This window comes from Cherax quadricarinatus, chromosome 16, assembly GCF_038502225.1.
Source record: "Cherax quadricarinatus isolate ZL_2023a chromosome 16, ASM3850222v1, whole genome shotgun sequence".
Lineage (NCBI taxonomy): Eukaryota > Metazoa > Arthropoda > Malacostraca > Decapoda > Parastacidae > Cherax > Cherax quadricarinatus.
This window is the reverse complement of record NC_091307.1, coordinates 11,929,891-11,946,973: the sequence shown is the minus strand read 5'-3', so window position 1 is coordinate 11,946,973 and position 17,083 is coordinate 11,929,891. Positions and strand designations below refer to the sequence as shown.

The 17,083-nt window shown below is 44.8% G+C and overlaps 1 long non-coding RNA gene across 2 annotated transcripts in view; it reads left to right on the top strand.

Annotated features, from left to right (window-relative positions):
- LOC138852760 (uncharacterized) overlaps positions 1–17,083 on the top strand; it is a 79,625-nt gene that overhangs the window by 33,907 nt on the left and 28,635 nt on the right. The window contains exon 3 of one of the 2 annotated variants that reach the window (XR_011392056.1): positions 3,634–3,969. The exons of the other annotated variant lie outside the window; for it this stretch is intronic. This is a non-coding gene — a long non-coding RNA (uncharacterized lncRNA). The remainder of the gene's footprint in view (positions 1–3,633; positions 3,970–17,083) is intronic. 2 annotated transcript variants of the gene reach the window in all.

Sequence of the window (17,083 nt, the reverse complement as noted above, 5' to 3'; positions counted from 1 at the left end):
ATAACAGTGTACAATAAATCTAGAGAAAAATTAACTAGCTATCTGCTGCGCAGCTGATCTAACTAGTAACATTTATTACTAGGCCTACTTGGGTGTCTGTATTGGACCCATATTTTCACCCGGGTATCGGTGTCTTTATTGAAGCAGACGTGTTCTTGAAGAATGACGCACTACACTCCGTCAGGAATTTCGCAACACTCGTTGTTTACACACTGTTCATCAAGTGTTGTTTATTATTCACAGTTATATGACTAAAGAAGCTCTTGTCACTTCTCTGTAAGTGTTCTGCTGTGTCTTTCGAGATTCTTTTATGCACACAAACGCACGATCACTATAGACTTATTACAATGTGATGCACGAGTGGCCTCGACTAAATCTAAAAGGAATCTACCCCTCAGCGTGCCCCGCTGGCCTGACTTGCCCTCAGCGTCTCTCCACATAAAGGATTTGCTGATACAAGCAGATTTGCCTTCCTTGGCAAACTGCAACAATTTGGAACACAAATGCTTGATTTCGTGATATATCTCAATCACTGAGAGCTCATTATGTCCCACATGTGAATAAAGTGAGGTAGAAGTTTTCCTGTACCTTTCCTGTTGTGGTACAGAGATTAATCACTCTCGTTAACTCACGCTGGTTGCAACACTGGTCTGCAAAGAAGTCACATGACCTATGACTGGTACACGCTGGTTAAACATCTGCTTGTAATTACTTGATGTGGAAGTAAACAAGATGCTTGCCCCTTCTGAGAGGGCTGGACCCCTCAGGACTAAAGGGCTGAAGGGGGGCCGATACCCCCTTCCTTGGAGAAAATTTCTCCACAACTTATGCTCGGAGGTGTAGCAGAGAGTTTCACAGATTTGAGACTCGATAAAATACGATGCGAAAATTTGCGATGTTTAAATTACAATAAAGGTAAGAGCTAAACCCGAAAGGGTCATATAGGGGTTGCAAACCTTGCACTAATAAACATTTTAAATGTTCGAAATTTGCTAGGCGACATCGAAAGCGTTCAAAATGACATAAGTAGCGTGTGTCAAGCCGACCTTCCACTAAAAGGGTCCTGTCCACCTGTACTCACCTAATTGTGGTTGCAGGGGCCGAGACACTGCTCCTGGTCCCCTGCCTCTTCACTGGTCGCTACTAGGTCACTCCCTGCCCCATGAGCTTTATCATACCTCCTCTTATCACTATAATCTGCTGTACCTATCACTTACACTGACTCCAATCATAGCTGGGCGCTAAACCCACAAGGGTCACGTTCACTGGCTCCAGTATGTTTCAAATGGGGGGAGCGGTATAACCATAGGGAGGTTATACAGCTGTGAAAATGAGACATTCAAGTTCGATCCAAACACAGGATCTCGAGGGTAGAACCAATCCAGCATAAAAACCTCGTCCTCAAGCCCCCGTCCCTCCATTTAATGAGAAACTACTTGTATTTAGGAAAAGTACTAAATCCACTTGGGTCACAGTGCATGGAAAATGTTAGGCATTCAGGTTGTATCCAAGTGAACGGTAAGTATTATTGTTACACTGATTAGGGAGCTCAGGGTAAAATATTCCTTAGACCACGAGCCCCTCGGCAGCATCAAAGAACCTCCCGTGAGGGGATGGAATGAAGAGACTACGAAAGCAGCTTCGGAAGTGCTAAATTCATATTGATCACACAGCACCTTGGAGACTATTAAGTTCGATCCAAGGGAAGGATAAGTCAGTAAGTTTATTCAGGTACACAAACAGTTACATAGATTATAAGCTTAATTATAGATTATAGGCTTAATTCAGGTAATTACCTGAATTAAGCCTGAATGCCTTCCATCTCCCTCCACAGGCGCTTTAGAATCCCTATGGGTTTCGCGTTCTCCATGATAATAAAAGGGGTTTGCAAAGGTGATGGGGAAATGTTGGGTAGGAGTATGCGAGAGTAGGGGAGTGCCTGGGGGAGACAATCAGGGTCGATCCGAGAGATCAAATCCAGTTCATTGACTCAAGAGCCTTATTGGCATAAAGGAACCTTGAGGGATTGCTCTACTACATTTCCCTATTAGACAAAGTACTGTACAGACCTGGTAAGCAAAACTCTCGCTTCACACGCTGAGGTGTCCGGGTTCTATTCCTGGCAAGGGTGAAAACATTGAGTTTCCTTACACCGGTTGTCCCTGTTCATCCATCAGTAAAATGAGTACCTGGGTGTTAGTCGACTGACGTGGTTCGCATCCTAGGACAAAATTGACCTAATTTGCCTAAGCAATGGACTTTCTATATAGTAGTATGTCATTGATGTCAGCTAGGCCTGTATACCTTGTACATGTACTTGTAGAAAATATTATTTTTATTATTATAATCAAGGGGAAGCGCTAAACCCGGAGGATTATACAGCGCCTGGGGGGGGGATGTGGAAGGCATTCAGGCTTAATTCGGGGAACTGGAGCACAGATCCAATTTCCTAAATCAAGAGCCCCTCACCAACATCAAGGAACCTTCCTTGAGGGGTTGTAGAAAATAATTAGTATTACTATAAGCTCTAAAACCACACGGGTCATGCAGCGCTGTAGGTAGCGGGTTAGTGGCGGTAGAGATGGAGGTTAGTGCAAGAATATAACTGTAATGGTAGTTGGTGCAATGGTTAGTATCCATTAAATTCAAGGAGGAAGTCTGCATTGAAGGTAGAACTTTCAGGGAGGTGGTCAGTTAATGCATTATGGTGATGCGCTAAACTCACAAGGGTCATAGTCATAGAGCTCTGTTAAGGTGATGTACATGTCTGAAGGGAATGCTGCATACCCGCCGGTAGGATAATCTATACAGATATAAGAGACTGTAATGGAACCTTGCATTCCTCTCGAGTGGAGCCAGTGGTTTCTCCATGTGGTATCCATGAGCATGTAGCTCGTGTCCAGTTTGTAACCGTGAGTGGTTTCCCAAACTCAACAATGGTAAGATGGCCAGAATCCCAACTGTGATTTGATGGAAAAGTCGTTGCGATCTCAGGCTAGTGTTGTTCCACCTGTTACGAAGTTGATGAAAGAGTACTAAAACAGTCTAAGAAATACCCCTGCGGGAAATTGGAATGTCATGAATAGTTGGAGTAGCCGAGTCTGCTACTTTTTTTTTTTATCCTGAACATCAGTGTCCAGGAACCCAGAAAAAAACTTTATTATTATAATCAAGGGGAAGCGCTAAACCCGGAGGATTATACAGCGCCTGGGGGGGATGTGGAAGGCATTCAGGCTTAATTCGGGGAACTGGAGCAGAGATCCAATTCCCTAAATCAAGAGCCCCTCACCAACATCAAGGAACCTTCCTTGAGGGGAAAACTTCACTAGACATGCATCTTAACCCAAGTTGTATACAAAGGGCCATGGGATAAAGTCGAATTCCTGAAGAGTTCGTAATACACTTTGGTGGATAATACACGAGGTGGATATGGTGTCAATGTGCATAAGTGAGAATTTGCTGTAAAAATATTTTCTGACTTTATTAAACTTTTTATTCTTTCAGGAAAAAAAAAAAAGCCGCGACTGAGATTTAGAAGCAGTGTACAAGAATGAGTGAAAGCACGGTTTGAAGGATTGCTGTTATGGTTGCAGAAATAAGTGGTGATAACGATTTGTAACAATTCGTTTGCAGAGGATGAATCAGGAGGAACACCAGGAAAAGATGCATGAAGGGCATAAAGTGTCCAGTCTGCTTCCTCAAATTGCAAAGTGGAGCATTGAGGAGGCTGGTTTTAAGAAGCTAAGAGGGATTCGGTGGCCAGTTTCATCGCAAGATTGGGACCCGTGCCAGGGCTATGGTCTTGGCGAACATTATACATACATTCGGTGGCCAGTCTCTGCCGAAAGGAGCTGGAGGCTTTGTGTAAGCCTTTCGTGGGAAGCCTCTGCTGGGGGCAGGAGCCCTGTCTCTGGGTTGGAGTGGTGGGAGCTTGACCTGAGTATTGCTCCATGGAGTGAACTATTTATAGTAAGTTAATATTGGATTATATTGTCAGTTAATTATATTCCCTTTCCCAAGTATTTCGGTATAGCCTTTAGTATCAGATCCCTTTCTAAGTAAGCGAGTATACCAGTGTAATGAGTAATTAAGTATTAATACACTGTTATACTACGAAAGATAGTATTCACGTTCTTTAACTGTACAAATGTAGTACGTATTATTATTATAATCAAGGGGGAAGCGCTAAACCCGGAGGATTATACAGCGCCTGGGGGGGGATGTGGAAGGCATTCAGGCTTAATTCGGGGAACTGGAGCACAGATCCAATTCCCTAAATCAAGAGCCCCTCACCATCAAGAAGGAACCTTCCTTGAGGGGAATGTAGTACGTAACTGGTGAGATTATCATGGAGGGGCGCTAAACCCCGTAGGGATTATACAGCGCCTCTGGGGAGGGTAAATGTCAAAAACCGATTTAAGTATGTTAAAACTGGAATTGAAAGAAGTCCCCAGTAGTGAGGTGTCCCCTGAAGGGCAGTTCCTTGATGCTGGTGAGGGGCTCTTGATCTAGGGAACTGGATCTGTTTTTCAGTTCCTTGAATTGAGCTTCAATGCCTGCCATACCCCCCCCCCCCCGCCCAAAAGGCGGGGGGGGGATGGTGTACCAATGTATCACCTCATTACTCTCTATTGAGGCTCAGGTCAAGGTAAACGGGAGAGGAAATATTTTCCAGTAAAAGCCGGCCCAAGGGAAGTGTGATGACATTGTAAAAGAGGTGTATGATAGGGTGTTGGGGAGAGGTGTGGGATCATTTAGGGAGCTCTAAACCTATAGGGATTATACAGCATCTGTTGGGGGGATGGTTTTCAAGTTTAATTCAGGGAATTGGAGCACAGATCCAGTTCCCTAGATCAAGAGCCCCTCACTACCATCAAGGAACCTACCTCCATTAAGGGGAGTGTGGGATTACAAGATAATGAATTTGATACAAGGTGGGAATCCTCACAGTTGGTCTTTGTCTATCACATTATTCTTTTGGGAGATTCTACAGACACTGCAAAAGTTGGTGAATGAATTTGAGAGGTTATGTAAAAGAAGGCATGGGCAAGAGAAACATGATGAAAAAAAAATCTATGCAATGCAATACTGGAGGGAAGGCTATTTAAGAAGTAAGTGCATTCAGATGTTTGGGAGTGGACTTGTCCACAGAATAGACGAGGAGAAAAGTGGTTGGTGCATTGAGGCATCTGTGGAGACAAAGAGCCTTATCCATGGAGGCAAAAATGGATATGTACCAGATTCAGTGGTACCAGTACTTTTGTATGAGTGTGAAGCATGGGCTTTAAACATTGCAGTGAGAAGTGGGCTGGAGGCAGTAATACTTGATTATTATTATAATCAAAAGGAAGCGCTAAGCCACAAGGGCTATACAGCGCTGCAGGGCAGGAAGCGAGGGCATCAGGTGGCAAAAGGGAGATGGATGAGTAATAGGTTATGGATAATAGCGGGGCAGTGGATGGTGAAAGGGTAAAGGGCAGCAAGAGACTGAACTAGAAAGGGCTGAGGGGAGTGCGAAAGGTATCATCATCAGAGTTTGTGGAGTAAATCAGTCGTTGTCAAGAAGTCAATGAGAGAGTCAGGATTAAAGGAGGGTCCATCAGCAAGAAGGGAAGGTAAAGAGAGAGTAGAACGAAGACGACGTTGGAGGTAAATTCTGCGTGCTCGTTGATAGAGAGGGCAGTCTAACAGAATGTGGCTAATCAATACTGGAACTTGACACTGCTCACAGAAAGGAACAGGGTGCCTCTCCATGAGATACCCATGAGTAAGATGAGTGTGGCCAATGCGAAGGCGGGAGAGAGTGGTCTCCCAACCTCGGCACTGATAAGAAGACGGCCAGTAACCTATGCTCGGTTTAATAGAATGAAGTTTGTTACCGAGCAGATTATTATTATAATCAAGGGGGAAGCGCTAAACCCGGAGGATTATACAGCGCCTGGGGGGGGATATGTGGAAGGCATTCAGGCTTAATTCGGGGAACTGGAGCACAGATCCAATTCCCTAAATCAAGAGCCCCTCACCAACATCAAGGAACCTTCCTTGAGGGGTTACCGAGCAGAGTTGACCAACGTTGTTGCCAATGGGTGTGAAGGTGAGTAGCTATTGCAGCAAAATAGTCCAGAAATGGAACACCTCTATAGGAAATTGGTAGGTCATGTACTGCTGACCGCGCAGCAGTGTCTGCCTGTTCATTGCCCTGTACGTCGACATGACCAGGGACCCAACAAAAAACAATATCTTTATGCTTGGTAGAGATACGGCGTAGCCAAAGTTGGATACGGAGAACTAGGGGGTGAGATGTATCAAATTTTCGTACAGCCTGTAGAGCACTAAGGGAGTCTGAGACTGCCACAAATGATGACACAGGCATAGATGCGATACGAATAAGTGCTGCAAGAATGGCATACAATTCAGCAGTAAAAATGCTAGCCGAAGATAGTAAATGCCCTCGCACGACGCTGTCCGGAAACACTGCTGCGAATCCGACACAGTCTGAAGACTTAGAGCCATCTGTGTACACAGCGATGGCATGAGAATGAGAGTGGAAGTGATCAAGAAAAAGAGAGCGGGAAGCCACCGTAGGCAGTTGGGCTTTCGAGCAAGGGAGTGAGAAAGAACAGACCCGAACAGCTTGAACTTCCCAGGGGGGTAGGGAAAAGCGAGATGCTACATGAACATATAAAGGTGGTAACTGAAGGGAAGACGAGCGAATGTAGGCGAAGAGAAAAGGGACGGAGCAAACAGGGGCAGCGAACAAATAATGTCTACTAATATCAGTGACCATTCTATAAATGGAAGGATTGTGATCATGAGAGCGTACATAGTAGCGAAGGCAATGGGCATCACGGCGATCAGACAAAGATGGAACATTCGCTTCTGCATAGAGGCTCTCAACAGGGAAAGAGCGAAAAGCACCAAGGCATAAACGTAATCCTTGGTGATGGATGGGGTTAAGGCTAGAGAGAGTAGCAGGAGAGGCCGCTGAATAAATCTGGTCACCATAATCTTGTTTCGATAAAACGAGGGCTGAATGTAGGCGAAGCAGAGTTCAACGATCAGCTCCCCAGGAAAGATGAGCAAGGGTTTTAAGAAGGTTTAGCCGGCTGTGACAAGTTGCCTTCAGAGAGGTAATGTGAAGTTTCCAGGATAACCTACGGTCAAAGAGAAGGCCTAGAAACCTGACTGTATCACGTTCGGGGATATGAGAGCCATAGAGATACAAAGGATGATCGGAGATGACAGAGCGTCTAGTGAAAGTAATTTGGTGAGTTTTGGTATTGGAAAATTTAAACCCATGCGTGGTGGCCCAAGTGGAAACACGGTCAACCGCATGCTGGAGAGAAACTGCAATGAGATGACAGTCAGCGCCTGCACAAGCAATAGTGAAGTCATCAACATAGAGTGATGACCAAATATTGGGTGGAAGAACAGAGGCCAAATCATTTATAGCAAGGAGAAAAAGTGTTGTGCTCAGAACACATCCCTGAGGGACACCTTCAGCTTGGACAAAGTCCGGGGAAAGCACATTATTGACTGGAACACGCCCCTCAAGGAAGGTTCCTTGATGTTGGTGAGGGGCTCTTGATTTAGGGAATTAGATCTGTGCTCCAGTTCCCCGAATTAAGCCTGAATGCCTTCCACATCCCCCCCCCTCCAGGCGCTGTATAATCCTCCGGGTTTAGCGCTTCCCCCTTGATTATAATAATAATGACTGGAACACGGAAGTGTCTGTCAGTTAAAAAGTTCTTAAGGAAGGATGGTAGATTGCCTTGGAGGCCTAAGGAGTGGGCTTGGGCCAAAATATTATACCTCTAAGTTGTGTCATATGCCTTCTCAAGGTCAAAAAATATGGCAATTCTCAGTAGTAGTAACCAGTAACCAGTAGTTGACTCACTACCAACCTTCTCTGCCTGAGTCACTGTCTGTATATTGTGCTGACCACAGCAGTATTCAAAGACCCCCTCACATATGGGTACTGTGGGCGGCCAGTCAGTTATACGAGAGTGAGCAAGGAGATAGGCAGGCTGTTGGGCGCTCCCCACATTATCTGTAATTATACGTACTACCAGCCTACGTGAGTATTACTTTACCCTATCCACGTGTTCGAACTCCCACATGATACAATAACAAAGTGATTATTTGCAAAGGCATTACGAACATACGTATCCAAGCGTAGTAAGGGGTCTATGGTAGAACGGCCCTTACGAAAGCCATATTGACTAGCGGAGAGACTGTTGTGTGTCTCTAAATACCACATTAAACGGCGATTTACCAGACGTTCCATCACTTTGCAAACTGCACTAGTAAGAGCGATGGGACGATAGTGGGAGGCATCATGTCCTGTAGTACCCAGCTTGCAGAAAGGGAGAACAATGGCAGATTTCCACAGCTGGGGAAGAACTCCTTGTGCCCAAATAAGATTGAAGAGGTGTAAGAGGACTACAAGGGCTGACTGATGTAAATGTTGTAACATACAAATATGAATGTCGTCAGGTCCAGCTGCCGATGATCGGCAAGCTGAGAGTGTTGCCTCCAGTTCCTGAAGTGTAAAAGGCACATTATACTGTTCTTCTCTGAGAGAAGAAAAGTCTAAGGGTACTAATTCTCTGGCAGACTTTGAGGAAAGAAATGAGGGGCATAGATGGAGCCCCCGGGAAATACGGACCAGATGAGTGCCAATTTCAATGGCAACGTCAAGAGGGTTTGCTACATCAATACCGGCGACCCGTAGAACAGGAGCCGGGTCAGGAGAGTATTTACCACTCAATTTCCTCACTTTTTTCCAGACTGCACTCATAGAGGAAGCAGAGGTGATGGTGGAAACAGTCTCGCCAGCAAGTGCATTTAGCATCACGGATGACATGGCGAGCGATCGCACGCTTCTGCTTAAAATCAAGAAGTCTCCCCTTGGTTCTATTGTATCGGTACCTGCCCCATGCAGCGCGTTTCAAACGTACTGCACGAACACAAGCAGGAGACCACCAAGGCACACACTTCTGAGAATGCTTGCCTGAGGTTTGGGGTATAGAATGAGAAGCTGCGGTATAAACTGACGTCGAGAAGAGGTGTAGGAGCTCATCAATGGAGGATGAAGAAGGAACCTCACTAAAAGCAGTGAGCTGCGAGTAAAGGTCCCAATTTGCCCGATCAAATTGCCAGCGAGGGCTACGGAAAGGTGGTGAATATGAAGGAGAAGTAAGAATGATTGGAAAATGATCGCTGTCATGTAAGTCCGGTAGAACAGACCAGGTGAAGTCTAGTGCAGTGGAGGAAGAGCAGACTGATAGATCAATGCAAGAGAGAGTATGAGTACGAGGATCAAAATGGGTGGGAGTACCCGTATTTAAAACATGGAGGGGGTGAGAGGCGAGAAAAGCCTCCAACTGGATGCCACGTGAGTCACAATGAGACCCCCCCAGAGGAAATGGTGGGCGTTAAAATCACCAAGTAACAGAAGTGGTGGTGGTAAGGATGAAACAAGAAAGGCAAAGTCTGGGATAGAAAATGCTCGAGAAGGAGAGAGATACAAAGGACATATTGTAAACCACTTATTCAAGTGGATACGGGCTGCAGTGTAATGCAGCGAGGTATGGACAAATAGTTGACAGTATGGAATATCATTGCATAGAAGAAGGGCACTTTCATTAAAGGTCCCATCTGAGAAAGGATCCGAAGAAAACCTGGAAAGCAACATCTGAAGCTCACCCCGATTACCCCTGAGGCCGCGGATATTCCACTGTAAATAGGCCATGATTGGCGATGAAGAAAACACCAGGAATCCGTAGGGAAAGGCACCTACAGACTAGAGGGGTTAGAAAAGTCAACGTGTGGTGGCATTGGAAGACGTTCAAGCAGTGAAGGAATGGAGTGTTGCGAAGAATGGGGTTGTGAAGATGGAGGAGAGGGAAGAGAAGGAACAGGAAGTGAATCAGTGTCCATTGAAGGTTTAGTCTCTGCAATATATTCTGAAATGGCTTCAAGTGTTTCTGAATTCAAAGATGTATGGGAGACCATATTGGAGATAGAAGGGGGAGGGTGAGTAAAGATTGGGACAGTAATGGACTGTACCAAAGTAGAGGGGGACGAAAGAGTGTAAGGGACTGGAGATGAAGTGTGGGGGGGGGACAGAAGAGGCAGAAACCTGGGAGGTGGCAGAAGAGGGAGAAACTTAGGAGGGGACGGGGTGGAAGGCATAGTACGAGGAGGAGGGTGAATCTCCACACTTGTAATAGAGCCAGAGAGAGGGGAAGAACTAGGCACAGAGACTGGAAAGGTAAAGTGTGGAGGTGGAAGAAGGGAAGGAAGGGGCAAAGAAGACTTCAGCAATGTGGATTTTTTGGATTTCTGAGAAGTAGAGGGGCGATTGGTATTAGGTGTCATACGAGGTCTTGTCGATACTGGGGCTTGTGAGAAAGGACGCGAAGATGTGAGAACAGACTGAGTTGCAGTCGGGACGTCAGAGCCAAGGACAGCAAAAGGATTAGATGCCGGATTGGCTATGGGAGGGGTAACAACAGAGGAGGCTGCAGAAGATGGGACCCCAGAAGTGGGGGGATGTTTTGAAACACGAGAATAAGAAACACGGGGTAGTCTCCCTTGGAGGCGGAGATGAGTAACTGCCATAGCACAAGGGAGACCTTCTGCCTCTTTGAGGCAACGGATTTCACGTTCATTTAAGTAGACCTGGCAACGGTGGGAGTACGAAGGGTGAGCTTCATTACAATTAAGGCAAGATGGAGGTTGACTGCAAGATGTATTAGAATGGTCGTCGGCACCACAGACTGGGCATTCGGCTATAGATCTGCAATATTTCGCTGGATGACCAAAACGCCAGCGATTTCTACACTGTTGTGGTGTAGGTATCACCTTTTGAACTTTGTAACCGGTGTCCCGCGACATATACAGAGGACGGGAGTTCTCGGCTGTCAAAAGTTAAACGAGCCACATTGCAAGGGTAACGTCTCCGCCCATGGGCAGGAAGGACATAAGTGTCTACTTTGAGGATTGGGAGATCTTGGAGTTCCAGCTGTTCAAAAATGTCATTGCCACATGACTGGAAATTCTGTTGGACTATGGTATGGGGCAGAATGACAGTACCACTACAAGAATTGAGAGAAAGATGTTTCTCAATAGTGATAGGAGTAGTATCGATATTCGAAAGGAGAGAAAGATCATGAGCTTGGGTAGCATTCTGGACAGTGACGATGCGCATACCGCTCTTGAGAGCATGATTATTATTATAATCAAAAAGAAGCGCTAAGCCACAAGGGCTATAAAGCGCTGCAGGACAGGAAGGAAGCGAGGGCATCAGGTGGCATAAGGGAGATGGATGAGTAATAGGTTACGGATAACAGCGGGGTAGTGGATGGTGAAAGGGTAAAGGGCAGCAAGAGACTGAACTAGAAAGGGCTGAGGGGAGTGCGAAAAGTATCATCAGAGTTTGTGGAGTAAATCAGTCGTTGTCAAGAAGTCAATGAGAGAGTCAGGATTAAAGGAGGGTCCATCAGCAAGAAGGGAAGGTAAAGAGAGAGTAGTAGAACGAAGACGACGTTGGAGGTAAATTCTGCGTGCTCGTTGATAGAGAGGGCAGTCTAACAGAATGTGGCTAATCGATACTGGAACTTGACACTGCTCACAGAGAGGAACAGGGTGCCTCTCCATGAGATACCCACGAGTAAGACGAGTGTGGCCAATGCGAAGGTGGGAGAGAGTGGTCTCCCAACCTCGGCACTGATGACAAGAAGACGGCCAGTAACCTATGCTCGGTTTAATAGAATGAAGTTTGTTACCGAGCAGAGTTGACCAACGTTGTTGCCAACGGGTGCGAAGGTGGGGTAGCTATTGCACCAAAATAGTCCAGAAATGGAACACGTCGATAGGAAATTGGTAGGTCATGCACTGCTGACCGCGCAGCAGTGTCTGCCTGTACGTCGACATGACCAGGGACCCAACAAAAAACAATATCTTTGTTTGGTAGAGATACGGCGTAGCCAAAGTTGGATACGGAGAACTAGGGGATGAGATGTATCAAATTTTCGTATAGCCTGTAGAGCACTAAGGGAGTCTGAGACTACTACAAATGATGACACAGGCATAGATGCAATACGAATAAGTGCTGCAAGAATGGCATACAGTTCAGCAGTAAAAATGCTAGCTGAAGATAGTAAATGCCCCCGCACGACGCTGTCCGGAAACACTGCTGCGAATCCGACGCCGTCTGAAGACTTATGAAATATCTCTACCAACATGACGCAGGAGCGCTTTGCCAATACTATGGTCAGAAAGATAGGCAGAAGAAGAAGTCGGTCTTAAAGTAAAGAATTTAGTCCATTGTGTGGTCCGAAACTGAGCATGGAGAGGGAGTGCATGACGTGTCGGTCTTTTCCGAGTAGAATGGGAAGGTAACGAAGGAGCATCATCAGGAGATTGACGTTGGCGTTTAGGAGTATGACCGGAGTTGGTCCGGCGTGAAATGGGCTGGCGATTCGAAAATTGCCGTACCGTAGAGGGAGAGGCCGGAAGCATAGTCAAAGGAGAGCGGAGGTCAGACAAATCGAAGGAGTCAGTCGAAGCCCCGGTACCTGAAGCGGGTGAGGAAACAGCACCAGCAAGAGGTACAGGGGCATCAGGAGTGTCCGAAGAGTGGTCTAAAAACAAGGCAGGGTCAGAATGGGGTGCGGTATCAAGAAGGGGCCCGGGGGTAGTGGGTTCATGGATTGGGTTCTCCATGGTTAGGTTACTCCTTTGCTTTTTGTTTTTAAGAAAAAAAAAGAAAGAAAAGAAAATAAAAATAAAAAAAAGAATAAAAAAAGGGGGTAGCGGAGAGGAATAGTTCCCAGGAGGAATGAAGGGGCCGGAAATCTCCCTCCGCACCCAAGAGGACCTCAGTACTGCTAGTAGCGCAGATGCAGCATGGAACCCGTGCCATACCCTACCCTTCATGCCAGCAATCCGGGATAGCAACCTCACATCTGCCGAGCTACCTCAGTGGACAAAAGAGAGGGCGACCGGATATCCGCCACAAAGCAAACCTCCTTCGGCCACCACCCCCGGAATCCGAAAGGTGGCTTCCAGAGATACACCTGTCGCCCGAAAGACATCTAAAGCTACTCCGGGATACCGGAGAGGGATCGGGACATCCCCAGGCGATCCAGATTCCACGGCAAACTACACCACCGCCAAGAACCTCAACGGAATGGGATGGACCCCGGTATCCTTTCCCCTACCTAGGAACTAGCACGCCTGTGGGAGAAATCCCAAAGGCCAAAAAGAGGAAGGGCAAAAGGGAGGGGTGGGGAGGAGGAGGAGGAGGAAAGGAAAAAGGGGAGGATGGGATAGGGAGGGGGGGATTGGGGGGTAATTAGGTTCAGTCTGAGGAAGGAGACCGACAGGTCTGATTCCTCAGACCAAGAGCCTCTTCACCACAACAAGGAGCCCCCCTTGAAGAGGAGTAATACTTGAGTGATGTGTGGTATGAATATTGTGTACAGAATAAGGAGTGTGGAGATTACAAGACGGTGTGGGGTTACCAAAGATATAATTATTCAGAGCCGAGATGTTTAGGTGGTTTGGAAATTTATTAAGGATGAAACAGAATAACAGGGTATATAAATCTGGGGTGGAAGAAAAGAGGGATAAGGTCATTCAAGGGTTGGAGGGAGGGGGTATATGAGGTTTTGAATGCTAGGGTCTTGAACATTCAACACGTTCTGATGAGCACCTCAGAGTGGAGCCAGTGGAAATGCGGTTTTTTTTATGACTTGGCATGTGATCAAGGTAATATTTATGAAGAGATTTTGAGAAACAGGTTAGCAGGACTCGAGTCCTGAAGATGAAAAACACTACTTTCACTTTGAAGGAGGTGTAAGGATGTTGCAGTTCAGAGAGTTGACAGCAATTGTATGAATGATGGTGAATGTTCTTTTCCTCGGCCTGCCTAGGTTAGGGATAATTGTATTAAAATATACAGAAGAATTCTCTTGCACTGAAAAAGCTAAAAATGTTGTGGCTAAACACAGTAGTAAAGAACATGTGTACATGTTAAGAGATAGTCCTTTAATTAAACAGTAGATGGAGGAGTTCATTGTTTGCACAATATACTGCATGCAGGGCTCCTGAAAGCCATGAAGGATCCTGGGGGAAAGAATTGCTGTACCTCACTTTTTTCAAAATGATTCTAAAAGGGCAATAGTTTTAGTAATTCATGACATCCACATGAAAAAGTACAGTAAAATTTGTTTCCTGCTGTGTACTTCAAATAGTGAATGCATTATCTAAACACAGTAGTTATGACTTTTTTTTTAAAGATTTAATAATGCATATTCACAAATTTCTCGCACATGCAGCAGTTTTAATACTGTAACATAAAAACAAAAATTTAACATTCCTATTAGATTTTTATAGCAATGCTGCATAAATATAGAAGTATAAAACACCTCCTTTCATCTAAACTGTCATATCTAAACACCTCTGCAAAGACAGTGATTATGTATAAGTGATGGTGAAGGTGTTGAATGATGAAAGTATTTTCTTTCTTATTGGGTCACCCTGCCTCGGTGGGAACCAGCCAATATGTTAAAAAAAAAAAAATGCTTTGTACCTGAGGGTAGTACCTTTGTTAGTATTAATCTTAGTAATTCCTCCATTTGCAAATGTGCTATGAAGATTTTCTAAAAAGTGTTTTCCAAAGTTGTGGTTTCTGTATGAAATTACTACAACCTGACCCCTATAGTTTAGCACTCCCTGAATAACATTATTACTGAAACTAATTACTGTATACAAATGCTTCTACTTATCAGTTAGAGCTGTTATTACTTAAGTGATTCTCTCCCTGCACCTTATAGCACTGGTTTACAGTAGTAGGCACCCTTCACAAGCTCAACTTTCACACACAGGGAAGCCTGCAAATCACATGAATTCCTTTTCAGTAAATGGTGCATTTCAATCCTTATGCTCTGTTAATATCAAATTAAACGGATGGACTGTCTTCAACAAAAGGTAGGGAAAAATATCTGTAAAATCAAAGGATAGATATACTGCTCATGTGACATACAGAGAAGAGAGTTTTGAGCTCTCGCCTTTGATAATGCATCCTAACCCCTCACCCCTTTATGTAGGATACTTGGCAATTGTTTACCCCTACCTGTACAAAGGAGTGCCATCTGCTGTGGCTGTAAAGAGAACATGTTCTGTTGTAGACATCCTTCATAATCTGTAGACATCTGGCTTCTAATGCTAGTTGCTGCTGGAAATACAGTGGACCCCCGGCATACGATGGCATCGGCATACGTTAAATCCGGCATACGATACATTTTAACGCAAAAGTTTTGCCTCGCCACACGTTAAAAAACCCGCCACATGCGATTCGTCCAGGACGTGTCCCACGTGTGTCGTCAGCTGCCCCGTGTGTGCCAGTGTTTACAAGCCAGCCAGTGCAGTCACATACAATCGGTACATTTCATATTATTACAGCGTTTTTTAGTGATTGTACCTGCAAAATAAGTCACCATGGCCCCCAAGAAAGCTTCTAGTGCCAACCGTGCGGTAAAAAAGGTGAAAATTACTATGGAAATGGAGAGAGATAATTGCTAAGTACGAAAGTGGAGTGCGTGTCTTGGAGCTGGCCAGGTTGTATACCAAACCCCAATCAACCATCGCTACTATTGTGGCCAACAAAACGGCAATCAAGGAAGCTGTTCTTGCAAAAGGTGCAAGTTTGTTTTCGAAACAGAGATCGCAAGTACTCGAAGATGTTGAGAGACTGTTATTGGTGTGGATAAACGAAAAACAGATAGCAGGAGATACCATCTCTTAAGCGATCATGTGTAAAAAGGGGTGGGAAATACGTACTATCGTACCACGGTCAGCTGTTGCTGAACCACGATGAGCTGCTGCTGCACCAAAGTCAGCTGTTGCTGCACCACGGTCAGCTGGTCCTAGTGGCATTAAAAGAAGAAGGGAAGTAACCCCGGAAAAGGACGTGCTACCTAAAGTCCTAATGGAAGGAAATTCCCCTTCTAAACATTAAAAACTTCCACTCTCCCCTCCTCCCATTCCATCAGTCATCACCAGATCTTCAAGAAAGGTGTCAGTTTGTGTGTATTAAAATTAATATTTCATGTGGTAAAAAAATTTTTTTTTTCATACTTTGTGGTGACTTGCACGGATTAATTTGATTTCCATTATTTCTTATGAGGAAAATTAATTCGCCTTACGATAATTTCAGCATACGATGAGCTCTCATTAATCCGTTCCTATCGTATGCCGGGGGTCCACTGTATTGCTTCTTTGTTCTAACAAACCAAATGTTTTGCCAAGTGATATATTACCCTGTTTTTCATTAGCTGGCATCTGTTCATTGTTTTATATAATTTGTGCCTATTAGTTACAATAATTCTTTGTACTGCTTCGTCCCAATTTAAATATTCACATTATTTAATTTTAGGCTATACTGCATTTATCCTTAATTGACTAGATATCAAAATTTAGAGACCTGAGTTTGAGTCATAAGTGTGTTATTATCTAGTTGTGATAACATCTATGTCTTGGGTTGAATAATTTCATTGTCTTTTTACCACTTTTTGGCATTATACATTTTTTGAGTATACAGTAAACCACAGCCATTCAAGCACCCACATACTGTATTTCCACCACTATGCAATTCATGCTGCAACCTACCTTCAGCTTTCACTCTAAATCTAACCACCTTTCGTGCCACTGCAGGTGCGATATTTCTCCTCCTACATGCCTTACCCTCCATAGTTGTTTTTTTTTTTTTTTTTTTGCTAGGCCTAGCATCACTCTTTGGTATTTACAACCCCCTGCCCCCCATTGATACTATCACCATCAATTAATTACCTTGTCTTGTGTCTGGATATTAATCAAGGTATCAAAACAAAAGTGGTGAGCTCAAGGTACCAAGAAGTTTGTGTGAAACTGACTTTAGTGAAGAAAACTGAGGTGATTGACATGCTCAAATGTTGTGCAAGTGTAATGAAGGCAGCCTTTGCCTTTGATGCTAGACTGTCAGCAATAAGAACAAGCTAAAAGCTTGTGATGAGTATTAGTGTGTGTGACATAC